We start from the raw sequence: 13,096 nt of genomic DNA, 5'->3' as shown, positions 1-13,096 counted from the left end.
TTTTAACGTGCGTAATCTATGCTTTTAATTTATTTCAAAGATAGAGATATTTTTTGAGGGTGTTTTGTTGAATACAGATAGTTTGTAATAGTAGTAGGCTGTTGTGAACTAGTAATACTTAATCTTGAATTTGTATACATTAACGAACTAAGCAATAAAAAAAAAAAAAAGTAATTACAGTCTTTGTTCGCCGTATACAGTTTTTTTTTATATCTATATTTCAAAAATTGCGTAGTATCGTCTCTGGTAAAAAATTTGAAACACACTACTTATATTCGCTCTGTTTCCATCATTTCTGTCATAAAAAAAGTTTGTATGTTCAATAATTTTTCAGGAATCAACCGTTTAGTTTAGGAGCATGCACTTTAAATATTCTAAAGATAACTAGATATATTTGCGGTGACTACTTTGATGCTATAACAGTTAATATTAATAAAATTTAAATTAATCAGAACGAATAGATTTAAAGATCTTTCGAATAGCCACAATTTTCGATGACCGCATTTATTTGTGACACAATAGTTTATGACGACGCTTGCAGCTGAAAGTAAGTATTGTACTTTTTGACGAAGCATGTTGCTGATAACTCTATTTCTGTAATCTGACGAAGCATGTTGCGGATAATAACATGTACTTTTAGGTTAGGAATATTGTGTTCTTTTTTTTGATAAACAAATTTGTACGTCACTTCATTAATTAAAAAAAAAAGTCGTACTATTTATTGTCAACAGATATTTGGAAATGCAATATCTACTTGAATGTTTTCGATAGGTTACTATGGTGTACCACAGATTTACGGTATACCATAATTAAATGCATTTAATGTTTGTAACAGAAAATTTGTTTCATTATTTTTTTAATGGCGTAGATGGGTTTTAAGTTGTTACCGGGCACATACACACCACAATGTTAATGCTGCCACAAACTATGAGACATGAGGTCGAAGCATAGATTTTCTTTTGTCACACTCTCTCTAGACTACTAATCGTAATGGTTATACTAGTAGTATGGTAACGATTACCATAGCAAGGGTTACCATGGCAACTTTTGCTATGCGTATGCGATGCTAGATGAAAAATCGAATCTGGACAAAACTTACGTAAAACTCGTTGTTAGTGAGCGTCTACCTCACAAAAAGAGTATGTGTGCAAAATTTATATCTGACCAGTGCGCTTAGTGCGAGCTTTTTAATGTACTCGATAGCGTAAAAGTTAAGCCAATTTTGTAAGCAATTGGAACAGCGCCCCTAGCGGTAAACGTACGCAAACGATCCCATTCCATACAAATATGAACTAACTTTTACGCTATCGAGCAATTCCGTTTGCAACGCTGTCGAGTCCGGACGTGTTTTCTCGAAATATTGTCGCTGCCGTCGCGATCTTGTGTTTTGGTTTACACGACATTGTCGCTGTCGCGTCGATCGCGACCTTGTTGTGAATTCCTGACGCACTGTCGCTGGCGTCGCGACCTTGGGTCGAAAAAACATTTTCGAGTTCGTTTGTTCTGCATTCGAAAACGCCAATTTCGCATACCATCTCACTTTCATTTCATTACCATTTATTAAATTTATTTAATCTATCCGTCGTGCAAAACAGTCTCTTTCGAGACTAACCCCCCACTGCGATCACCGCTTGTTGTGGCATTCGCACAGCCCAGTGGGGCCCCACCTTCCCAAACTCTCCACCCCAATCCCAGCTGACTGCCGTTTTCACGGCATAGGCATCCCCCCCCCTGCAAATCACTGCTGGCAAGTACAGCGCAGGGGGTATAACTCCCACTCAGGGGACTCGCCTTTCGGCGAGTTTGCTTTAAGTCCCGGGGACGCCCCCCCCCGGGCACACGTCACCATGAGTGACGCCAATGGCGCGCTCTTCCTAAAGTTCGTCCGCGACTTCTGTCCGGACATAATCGCACGGTTCGAAGTCTACAAGGCCGGCCTTGACGCGCCGGCACTCCGCGACTCGCCGCTATCGCCCCCCGCGCCGGCACTCCGTGACTCGCCGATGTCGCCCCCCACCCCCGCGCCCGTGTCAATCCCGTCCTCCGTGGCCGCTAGCTCCGGCTCCGACTCCGAGTCGGAAATGGAGTACGAGTCCGCCGCGAGTCCCCAACCGGGAACCTCGGAAGGGTTCACCACCGTCGCGCGCGGCAAAAAACGCGCCCGCGCTGTGGATCCGCCCACGGCGCCTAAGCAACCCAAGGCCGCGAACGCGTCGCGGCCACAGACCGTTGTAACCCCGGACTCCCCTCGCCGCGCAACCCCGTCGCCGCGCCCGTCCGAAAAGTTCCCGCGCCGCTGCCGGTCATCCTGCGGGAAAAGTCGTCGTGGGATCGCGTATCCCTGGCCCTTAAGGCCAACAAGATAAATGTAATCCATGCGAGGAATATCCCGCATGGAATACAAATCAAAGTAGAGACATCCGACGACCATAGGTCGTTGACAGCATACCTCCGCAAGGAACGCATAGGTTATCACACCTATGCGCTCCAGGAGGAGCGCGAACTCCGCGTCGTAGTACGCGGAGTCCCAAAAGAGCTCGACGTCGAGCAAATTAAAAATGACCTGGTAGGTCAGTCCTACCCCGTCATAAGTGTGCACCGGATGCACAGCGGGCGCGACAAATTCGCGTACGACATGGTGCTCGTAGCACTTGAACCCACACCGGAGGGCAAGAAAATTGCCTCATGTCTCCGCACCGTGTGCGGCTTATCGGGGGTCACCGTAGAGGCCCCCTACAAACGTGGTGCTCCCGGGCAGTGCCACCGTTGCCAGCTCTATGGCCACTCCGCGCGCAACTGCAACGCGCGACCGCGTTGCGTTAAATGTCTAGAGGACCACGCGACCATAGACTGCCCGCGTGTTAAAGAGACAGCGACGGAACCGCCGAGCTGTGTACTCTGCCGTAAGCAGGGTCACACGGCCAACTACCGCGGATGCCCCAAGGCTCCACGGAAGCGCCCGGCCAACGCGCCCCTCAAAACCGCTGGCCCAAAGACTTCGGCGCCCCGCGCGCCGAAACCGGCCTTCGTACTGGCTCCGGTGCCCACCGTCTCCGCGTGGGCGAAACCGTTGCCGTTCACGAAGGCAGGAACGACACCGGCACCCCAACCGCGGTACGCGCCGCAACCTCTACTCGCGCCGCGCCCCGCCCCCGCGCGCCCTGCAGTAAACGACTTCTCAATCGTGCGCGATTATATCGCCGCGATTAACATCGACCGCATGCGCTCATTCGCCGACGCCATGCGCAGGGCGGTCACGGCCGAAGACCGCCTATACGCGACGTTCGACCATATGGACGTCATAGAGTCCGTCCAGCGTACGCTGGTTTGATTACCGGTAATCAATGGCGAACAACGGTAGGGAAAAACCGCGTTCCTTAAAGTTAGCATTTTATAATGCTAACGGACTCGCGCGTCAGCGCGATCAAGTATATGAGTTTCTCCGCGATAATCTCATCGACATCCTTCTGGTGCAGGAGACCTTCCTAAAGCCCTCGCGTCGCGACCCCAAAGTCGCGAATTACGTCATGGTTAGGAATGACAGACTCTCCACCCGCAAGGGCGGAACTGTCATTTACTATAGGAGGGCCCTGCACTGCGTCCCTCTCGATACTCCCTCGCTCTTACATATCGAGGCGTCAGTGTGCCGCATCGCGCTGACGGGACACCAGCCGATCGTCATCGCATCCGTCTATCTCCCCCCTGACAAACCCCTCCTGAGCAGTGACCTCGAGACACTGCTCGGTATGGGGGACGCGGTCATTCTGGCAGGCGATTTAAATTGCCACCACACTAGGTGGAACTGCCATCGCACGAATGTGAACGGTAGGCGTCTCGACGCGTTCATAGACGACCTCACATTCGAGATATTCAACCCCCCGACCCCCACGTGCTATCCGTACAACGCCGCGCGTCGTCCGAGCACAATAGATCTGGCACTGCTGAGGAACGTAACTCTGCGCTTGCGCTCCATCGAGGCAATGTCAGAACTCGACTCAGACCACCGACCTGTCGTCATGCAGCTCGGTCGCCCACTCAACCGCGAACCAGATACGAGGACCATGGTGGATTGGAAGAAGCTGGGCACGTGCTTAGCTGACACCGCTCCACCAATCCTCCCTTGCGGCCCGGATTCAACTCCATCCCCCGAGGACACCGTCGAATCCATAAATATCTTCACTGATCACGTCTCGACGGCGATCATAAGATCCTCGAAACAAGTCGATGTGGAGGACTGCTTCCACCGCATCAGACTTTCCCCCGATCTTAGGGACCTCGTAAGAGTTAGAAACGCGGCAATCCGGGCCTACGATCGATATCCCACGGATTCAAACCGGACTCGGATGCGTCGCTTACAGCGGGAGGTCAAATCCCGCTTAAGCGACGCCCGAAACGAAAACTGGGATAGTTATTTAGAAGAGCTCGCGCCCACTCACCAAGCATACTGGCGACTAGCTAGGACCCTCAAGTCCGAAACTATCGTCACTATGCCGCCTCTCGTACGCCCCTCAGGCCAACCACCGGCTTACGATGACGATGACAAGGCAGAGTTGCTGGCCGATGCACTGCAAGAGCAGTGCACCACCAGCACTCAACACGCGGACCCCGAACACACCGAGTTCGTCGACAGGGAGGTCGAGCGCAGAGCTTCCCTGCCGCCCTCGGACGCGTTACCCCCCATTACCACTTCCGAGGTCAAGGAGGCGATCGATAGCCTACAACCACGGAAAGCTCCCGGCTCCGACGGCATCCGCAACCGCGCGCTTAAACTGTTACCAGCCCAACTGATAACGATGTTGGCCACCATATTAAATGCTGCTATGACGAACTGCATCTTTCCCGCGGCGTGGAAAGAAGCTGACGTTATCGGCATACACAAGCCGGGCAAACCGAAGAACGAAACCGCGAGTTACCGCCCCATCAGTCTCCTCCCGGCGATAGGCAAACTATACGAACGGCTCCTTCGTAAACGCCTCTGGGACTTCGTATCCGCGAATAAAATTCTCATAGACGAGCAGTTTGGATTCCGCGCCAGACACTCGTGCGTCCATCAAGTGCACCGCCTCACGGAGCACATCTTACTAGGGCTGAATAGGCGGAAACCCATTCCGACAGGAGCCCTCTTCTTCGATATACCGAAGGCATTCGACAAAGTCTGGCACAACGGTTTGATATACAAACTGTATAACATGGGAGTGCCAGACAGACTCGTGCTCATCATACGAGACTACTTGTCGAACCGTTCGTTCCGATATCGAGTCGAGGGAACGCGTTCCCGGCCCCGTCACGTCACAGCCGGAGTCCCGCAAGGCTCCGCCCTCTCCCCGTTACTATTTAGTTTGTATATCAATGATATACCCCGGTCTCCGGAGACCCATCTGGCGCTCTTCGCCGATGACACCGCCATCTACTACTCGTGTAGGAAGAAGGCGTTGCTTCATCGACGACTTCAGACGGCAGCTACCACCATGGGACAGTGGTTCCGGAAGTGGCGCATCGACATCAACCCCACGAAAAGCACAGCGGTGCTCTTCAAAAGGGGTCGCCCTCCGAACACCACGCTGAGCATCCCCCTCCCGACTAGGCGCGTCAACACCTCCGCCCCCGCCATTCGCCCAATCACGATGTTTGACCAGCCCATACCGTGGGCCCCGAAAGTCAAATATTTAGGCGTCACCCTCGACAGTAAGATGACATTCCGCCCCCACATCAAGACGGTACGCGACCGTGCCGCCTTCATTCTAGGACGTCTCTATCCGATGATATGTAGGAGAAGTAAAATGTCCCTTAGAAATAAGGTGACACTCTACAAAACTTGCATACGCCCCGTCATGACCTATGCAAGTGTAGTGTTCGCTCACGCGGCCCGCACTCACTTAAAGTCATTCCAAATTATTCAATCCCGTTTTTGCAGGATAGCCGTCGGAGCCCCGTGGTTCGTCAGGAACGTCGACCTCTATGACGACCTGGACTTAGAGTCCACCAGTAAGTATATGCAGTCGGCGTCGATGCGCCACTTCGATAAAGCGGCACGACACGAGAATGCTCTCATCGTGGCCGCCGGAAACTACATTCCCGATCCTGCGGACAGAATGGAAAGCAGTCGACGTCGCCCAAAACACGTCATCTCGGATCCTCCCGATCCACTGACGGTGCTTTTAGGTACTTCAAGCACCGGTCACCGTTCTCGTCGAACCCGTCGCTTGCGACGAAGGGCTCGACGAGTAAATTAACTCTCAGACACAGCCCACTGAGTTTCTCGCCGGATCTTCTCAGTGGGTCGCGTTTCCGATCCGGTGGTAGATTCTGCGAAGCACGACTCTTGCTAGGGTTCGTGTTAGCAACGTCATCAGGTTTGAGCCCCGTGAGCTCACCTACAAAAGTTAGGGTTACGCTGATATAGCCTCTCAAGGCTATCAGCTTAGGTAGGAAAAAAAAAAAAAAAAACGCTATCTAGAACGTTAAAAAACTCGCACTAAGCACACTGATGTCAGATCAGGCGGATTGCGTTGGGGATTTCGTGACGAGTCTGTTGTTCTTCGCTGTTATAATAATAATAATAAGCCCATTTAATTTCCAAAAAAAGAAAACACCTTATCAAATAAAAATTACAAATATAAATTTTATGCGAGTGGATCCCCACTTCAGGTGTAGCCCCCTCTAGCTTACTCCACTCTTCCCTATTCTTGGCTTTGTTTATTCATTATTTTCCTGTTGTTGCTATTATTTCGTCGATCCATCTGTTCTTGGGTCAGCCTCTTCTTCTTTTGCTCATTTGTCCTTCCCATGTTGTGATTTCTAGTGTCCATCTTTTGTCCGTATTTTCGCTGTTATGGTTCGATAGTATTTTCAAATATAATCGCTTCGTTAGTCATACTCAAATATATCCAGTATTTGTTGAGGCTGAACACCGAATTGCGGCCATGAGAACGGATTGAGGCGTTAGGAAAGAACATCTTTTACGTGACCGATTCTGCAAAAATTCTTGACTACCACACAGTCAAAAAATTAATATCAAGAAAGAATAGCCTTCCTTACGGAGCAAGTTAACTCTCTATTAAAAAACGTTAAATGTTTGCGTTCTTATAGACCTTAATAATGTTGTTGCAAACTCTATTTATTATTAAAAAGAAAGAAAACGCCAGATCTGATTTTCAACTTAATAGCCTCTTCACTCCCGGCGCATGAACTTCTAAAGACACTTGTTTTTATCTATTTTTGCTTATAATCAAATGGCTCTTGGACTCAGTGGCCGGATAACTCGGCGAAAGCCGCAGCGCCGACCGCTTCCCGATTTAATGACTTTCCTTCAGTAATTCAATTGAAAATTTCTTGATTACTTTGTCATCTTTATATTCGTTTATCTTCTGTTATTACGTTAAGTCGATTGTGATGGTTTTATGTATCTAACGTCTGGTTTACACGTAAAAGAGACGAAAACAATTTTTGGAACGAAGTTCCTTATGGGATGATGCGGAGGGGTACCCTTACCGGGAAAAAACGTCCGTAACGTAAGATTTTTATTAGTAATGCACACAGTGTGCGATTTAACTTTGTAATAACGTACAAAAAATAACATATTCTTTCATCATTCATTGACCACGATCTCAGAGCGTTCGTTTGTGCAATACACTAACTCTTATGTATGCAACCGTGAATGAAGTGTACCACAATAAGTTCGCACGTTACTGAATGACCGTGGGTTGTTGCGAAACTTCCAGTTTTATTTCCTTTATACCTCGAATAGAAATTAAAATTAATATTTTTATAATAAAGAACTTCGTTCCTATCCGGTGTCCCACGACACCACACATCTTTTTATTTTCATTTTACCTAACGTTGGCGACTTTCGAAGTTGTTGTGGCCAAAAGGACAAGACTCTCGGTGCATTCGTATCGAGCCATGCGATTGTGCCGGTGTCCGAATTTCTCTAGCAGGTACCAATTTCTCTAATGAAATAGGTACTTAACACATGTTCACGAAATATTTCCATCATGAAACAATAAAATCATATAATAAAAATGAAAACAGCAAATTTTATAAATTGCGTAATTAGTACTGCTGATAGTACGTTTTTTTCATAGATGTGTGGTTACCGAAGCCCATAGACATCTATAACGTAAATGCCGCCACTCACCTTGAGATATGAGTTCTAAGATCTCAATATACCTATAGTTACAACGCCTGCCCCACCCTTCAAACCGAAACGCATTACTGCTTCACGGCTGAAATAGGCAGGCTTGTGAGCCCGCACGGGTAGTTGCCACCGTCCTGCGTATTATTATCGCGAAACAGTAATGTGTTTCGGTTTCAAGGGTGTGACAGCCATTGTACTGTAAAACTGAGACTTCGAACTCATGCCTCAAAATGGGTGGCGGCAATTGCGTTGTTGATGTTTGGGGAGGCGTTGTTGAGGACCTTGAGGTTTCCCAATAAGTAATAAAAAATACGAGGAGCTCTCAATCTATTCTGATATTGGCTGCGCTCAGAGGTATGTGAATATCGTCACACGCATTTAGACAAGAATTTCAATCTTGTTATCTATACTTCTATACTTCTATACTAATATTATAAAGAGGAAAGATTTGTTTGTTTGTTTGTATTGAATAGGCTCTGAAACTACTGAACTGATTTGAAAAATTCTTTCACTGTTTGGAAGCTACACTATTCCCGAGTGACATAGGCTATAATATCTTTTGAAAAAAATTAGGAATCTTTACTAAAACTCCAATAATATAACCCGAGGTGTAAAAAATTACGTAAAATATTATTTACATCGCGTGTCCTGCGAAAACTATTGATGATAGAATAAAATAATGTACTACGATTTTGTAGAACACATTATTATTTACGAAAAGTGTCGCGACAGCGTATATTATGTCTAACTATTGTAGTTATGCCGCAATAAGTGTTCTTTTATTTTAAAAATATAAAACAACGTCAAATATCGTTGAAATTTTTGTTAAAGTCCCGAGCGGAGCCGGAGCGGCCCTGTAGTAATTAATAAATGTTGTACTACATTTTCTGAAACAAGAAATCACGAGGGTTGTAGTGGAGGGCCCTAGAATATAACACTAAATATAACACTACTTCTTACTGAATACATCGCTGTAGAAAAATACCTGTGTATTCATTTTTCCATCGCACCGATCGCCACCGGAGCAGAGTTCAACCATACTACCAATACATAATGCGCTTCTGAGGTATTTACGAGTTAATAAATACTGTAACAAATATGAGTTTACAATCGTTTTGCAAGTCACGATCGTGTGAAAAACCCTCAAAAGAAGCCCAAAGGCTTCGTTTCATTATCCCTTTTGGTAATTTTAAGTATGTTTCAATGATACTATTTACACATATGGACTTTTATTTATTTATTTTTTATTGCTTAGATGGGTGGACGAGCTCACAGCCCACCTGGTGTTAAGTGGTTACTGGAGCCCATAGACATCCACAACGTAAATGCGCCACCCACCTTGAGATACAAGTTCTAAGGTCTCAAGTATAGTTACAACGGCTGCCCCACCCTTCAAACCGAAACGCATTACTGCTTCACGGCAGAAATAGGCAGGGTGGTGGTACCCACCCGCGCGGACTCACATGAGGTCCTACCACCAGTAAAACCACTTGTTGTTGTTGTCTGAAATAATATATTTTCCTTACTATTTCATATCAATCTAATTTCGCACGAAACGAATTTATAATATGTTCCTTGGAATTTAAGGAAATTGCGAGATGCACAAGAACGTATTACAATTTATTCTTCGTCTCAGTCGCATGCACTCTTGGCAGAGTGGTCGTGGTCATCACTTCGGTTGGTGGTGCGCTTCACCAGACGTCGTCATTCCTCGCGCACCACACTCGTTACAATTTATAATAAGTATCAAATACAATTAATGTTTTAACTGCCACTTTGACACATTTTATTTTATTTCTATCGTTCAAATTGTAAATTAATATTGAATTTTATTTAAAAAATGAAATCTACAAATCGTTACCTGCGAAGTTACAAAAAAAAAATGGAAGTGTAATAAACTGGATAGTAAAAGAGCGTTATTAGTCAAATATAACAAATAACTGAGTTTTCTATTGTTCCTATTGTGTATATATTCCACAAAAGGGCTACGTTGTACACAAAGCTTACATTATGGGAAATCCGTTTTCTAGACCTAAATAAATAGGCTGTTAAGATAGGATAGAGCTAGTTGTAAAGTTTGACAAACTCACACCGTTTTTACGGAATAATAAAACTCCGCTTGTTTTTTACGGCAAGGGTGCTAAATAGATTTACTAAGTTGAAAAAAAAAACGTCGCGACTTAAAATAAAACGTAACTGAGGTTTTTGGTGTTCAGTGTTTGTTTTTTTAATTTTAAATTTGAAGTGGCAAATATTTTATATTGCATTAAAAACGCGAACGTTCATGTTTTACGATATTAAGACCTATATTATAAGCTTGTAAGGCCAGGTACTGTGATAAAAAATATTAAATTAACTCCATCATGGTTACTATTAGCGTAGAGTGACGTGAAATCGAATCTGCTTTTTGGCTAGCCTAGCAAACATCCATCATGAAATAAAAATCGGATCGGTGTAGCAGCGATGAAAGCACTCAAGCCAATTTAGGGTAGCCATTTAAGTACTTCACGTCGGGCGCAATCTACAACAACACGAGAAGCGGTCGGGTTAGATTGAAATAAAATTATATCGGGATTTTTACTGATGTTACCTTACTTGGTATTGAGCTATTAGTCATTGTTTTTTTCGTGCACAGCAGTTAGCCCAGAAGCGACCGTTTACTCAGATATATGCTGTTTTATAAAATCGCTTTAGTTCGTTAATTTTAAAGAGTTCTGGTAGTGTTAATATTACTAAAAGTTTGTTTTGCTATGTCATATTATTTTTGTCGACCATAAAGTCAGATGTCCACATTTAAACATATTATTATTATGTTGCTGTCAAATTCATGAATATTTACTTTTGTATATATTAATTTTGTGTTCGCGAGTCGTAGATACGATAAAAACTGTAAGAGCTTTACGGTTTAATCGTGCTTTTTTAATTGTAATTGTATTATTTCCGACAATTCTTTTTATTTTTTATTGCTTAGATGGGTGGACAAACTTACAGCCCACCTGGTGTTAATTGGTTACTGGAGCCCATAGACATCTACAACGTAAATGCGCCACTCACCTTGAGATTTAAGTTCTAAGGTTTCAAGTAAGTCAAGCCTAGTCTCTTCAAACCGAAGCGCATTACTGCTTCACGGCAGAAATAGGCAGGGTTGTGGTACATACCCGCGTCGACTCACAAGAGGTCCTACCACCAGTAAACCAGTTCGAATTCTGGTATGTGATTTCGAGTTCTTGATTGAAGCTGAAAGTTAAGCGAGCTTACGGTCAAATCGAACGTAATCTGACCGTCGCTTGTATATAGCAAAAGTAGGGCGCACTCAAGCCGCTGCTGCCAAGTCGTGTTTTGTGGTTTCATTTAACTTCGTAAGATACGAGTTCTTATGTCAGCGGTAGATGAATATAGGCTGTTAGTTTTGACGACGATGCTCAGTGTGAAACTGGATACATTGATTCCGAGAAACGGTCAAATCCCACTATTCTTCATACATTTACCTTTTTACATAAGGTCTCCATAGGTCTCTTATCCGACTGCTTCAAAATTATCTGAGAAATGAAGTGTTAATGTCGTTGGAATGTAATTGACAAACACAGGGAGAATAACAAATAACCTTTGAATAAGCTAAAATTTAAAACTTTTCATTGTATAATCAGCGCAATAATAGGAACACAGTGCGCGCGCATCGTGTTTTTTTCTTTTTCTAACAAACACCCAATGAGTCATACAGGGTATTTGCTTCTGATTGATCGTTGCGTGCGTGCGATACGTTGCGAACATAAATGAACATGAGATAAAGTAACAAAAAGTCCTGTCTAAGTTTTGTCTCATATTGACAAGCGTCATTTCTAATTCAACAGAAAGGGACCAAAATACGGTGAAAAAAATTCCAAGGTGTTTTTGTATAAAATAAAATACTGATTTCTTTCACCATTAGCTAGTACTGGCAGCGTAGATTGATATTATTAATACGTTTTTCACCTTAAACACAGATTCATGCTAATTTCAAAATTCCGGAACAAAATATACAAATAAATATGAAGTTCCGGTATTTTGGAGGCATATCCATATTATCCTCTACGTTTGACGTCAACGACCTTAAATCAATCTACCTACTCCGACCTCTGATAATCATCTGATATGTGTATTGTGTGTAGAAAATTATGTATTGTGGGCATTTTAAAAAATACAGTTAGTTATAATCGACCCAGCGAAGAGTTGAAGTCTCGGGCAACTGTTTGCGTAATCCCTAAGCTGGTTAAGATAAGATAAGATCCACTTAATTCTTATGTCCATTCTTATGTCGATTGACTTCCACGGTGAAGGAATGACATCGTGTAATAAAAATGAAACCCGCAAAATTATAATTTGCGTAATTACTGGTGGTAGGACCTCTTGTGAGTTCGCGCGGGTGGGTACCACCTTCTTCTTCTTCTCAGTCGTGTCACTCTTGACAGAGTGGTCGTGATCGTCATGTAGTGTTGGAAGGGGCAGACTTGATGCGTCTCACGATGTCGCGCCATCTCAGGGTGCCACCACCCTGCCTATTTTTGCCGTGAAGCAGTAATGCGTTTCGGTTTGAAGGGTGGGGCAGTCGTTGTAACTACACTTGAGACCTTAGAACTTGTATCTCAAGGTGGGCCGCGCATTTACGTTGTGGATGTCTATGGGCTCCAGTAACCACTTAACACCAGGTGGGCTGTGAGCTCGTCCACCCATCTAAGCAATAAATAAAAAAATATATTAACCATACGAAACAACTAATAATAATACATATTACCGGTACTGTAACATAGATTCGTGCTACCTTTGAATATTACCGACCACGTACCAGCAGTGCGACCTGTTGCTTCCCGGAATTAATATACCGTAAATATTGTTCGAATATCCTCCAGAAAACCCGATACGTTATTAACCCCTCATTAGAACAACCCTCGTGAACGATATTGTTTATATTGTATCGCGTTA

Source organism: Bombyx mandarina, chromosome 07 (genome assembly GCF_030267445.1).
Source record: "Bombyx mandarina strain Sakado chromosome 07, ASM3026744v2".
Classification (NCBI taxonomy): Eukaryota; Metazoa; Arthropoda; class Insecta; order Lepidoptera; family Bombycidae; genus Bombyx; species Bombyx mandarina.
The sequence above is the reverse complement of the archived record's forward strand: the minus strand, read 5'-3'. Positions refer to the sequence as shown.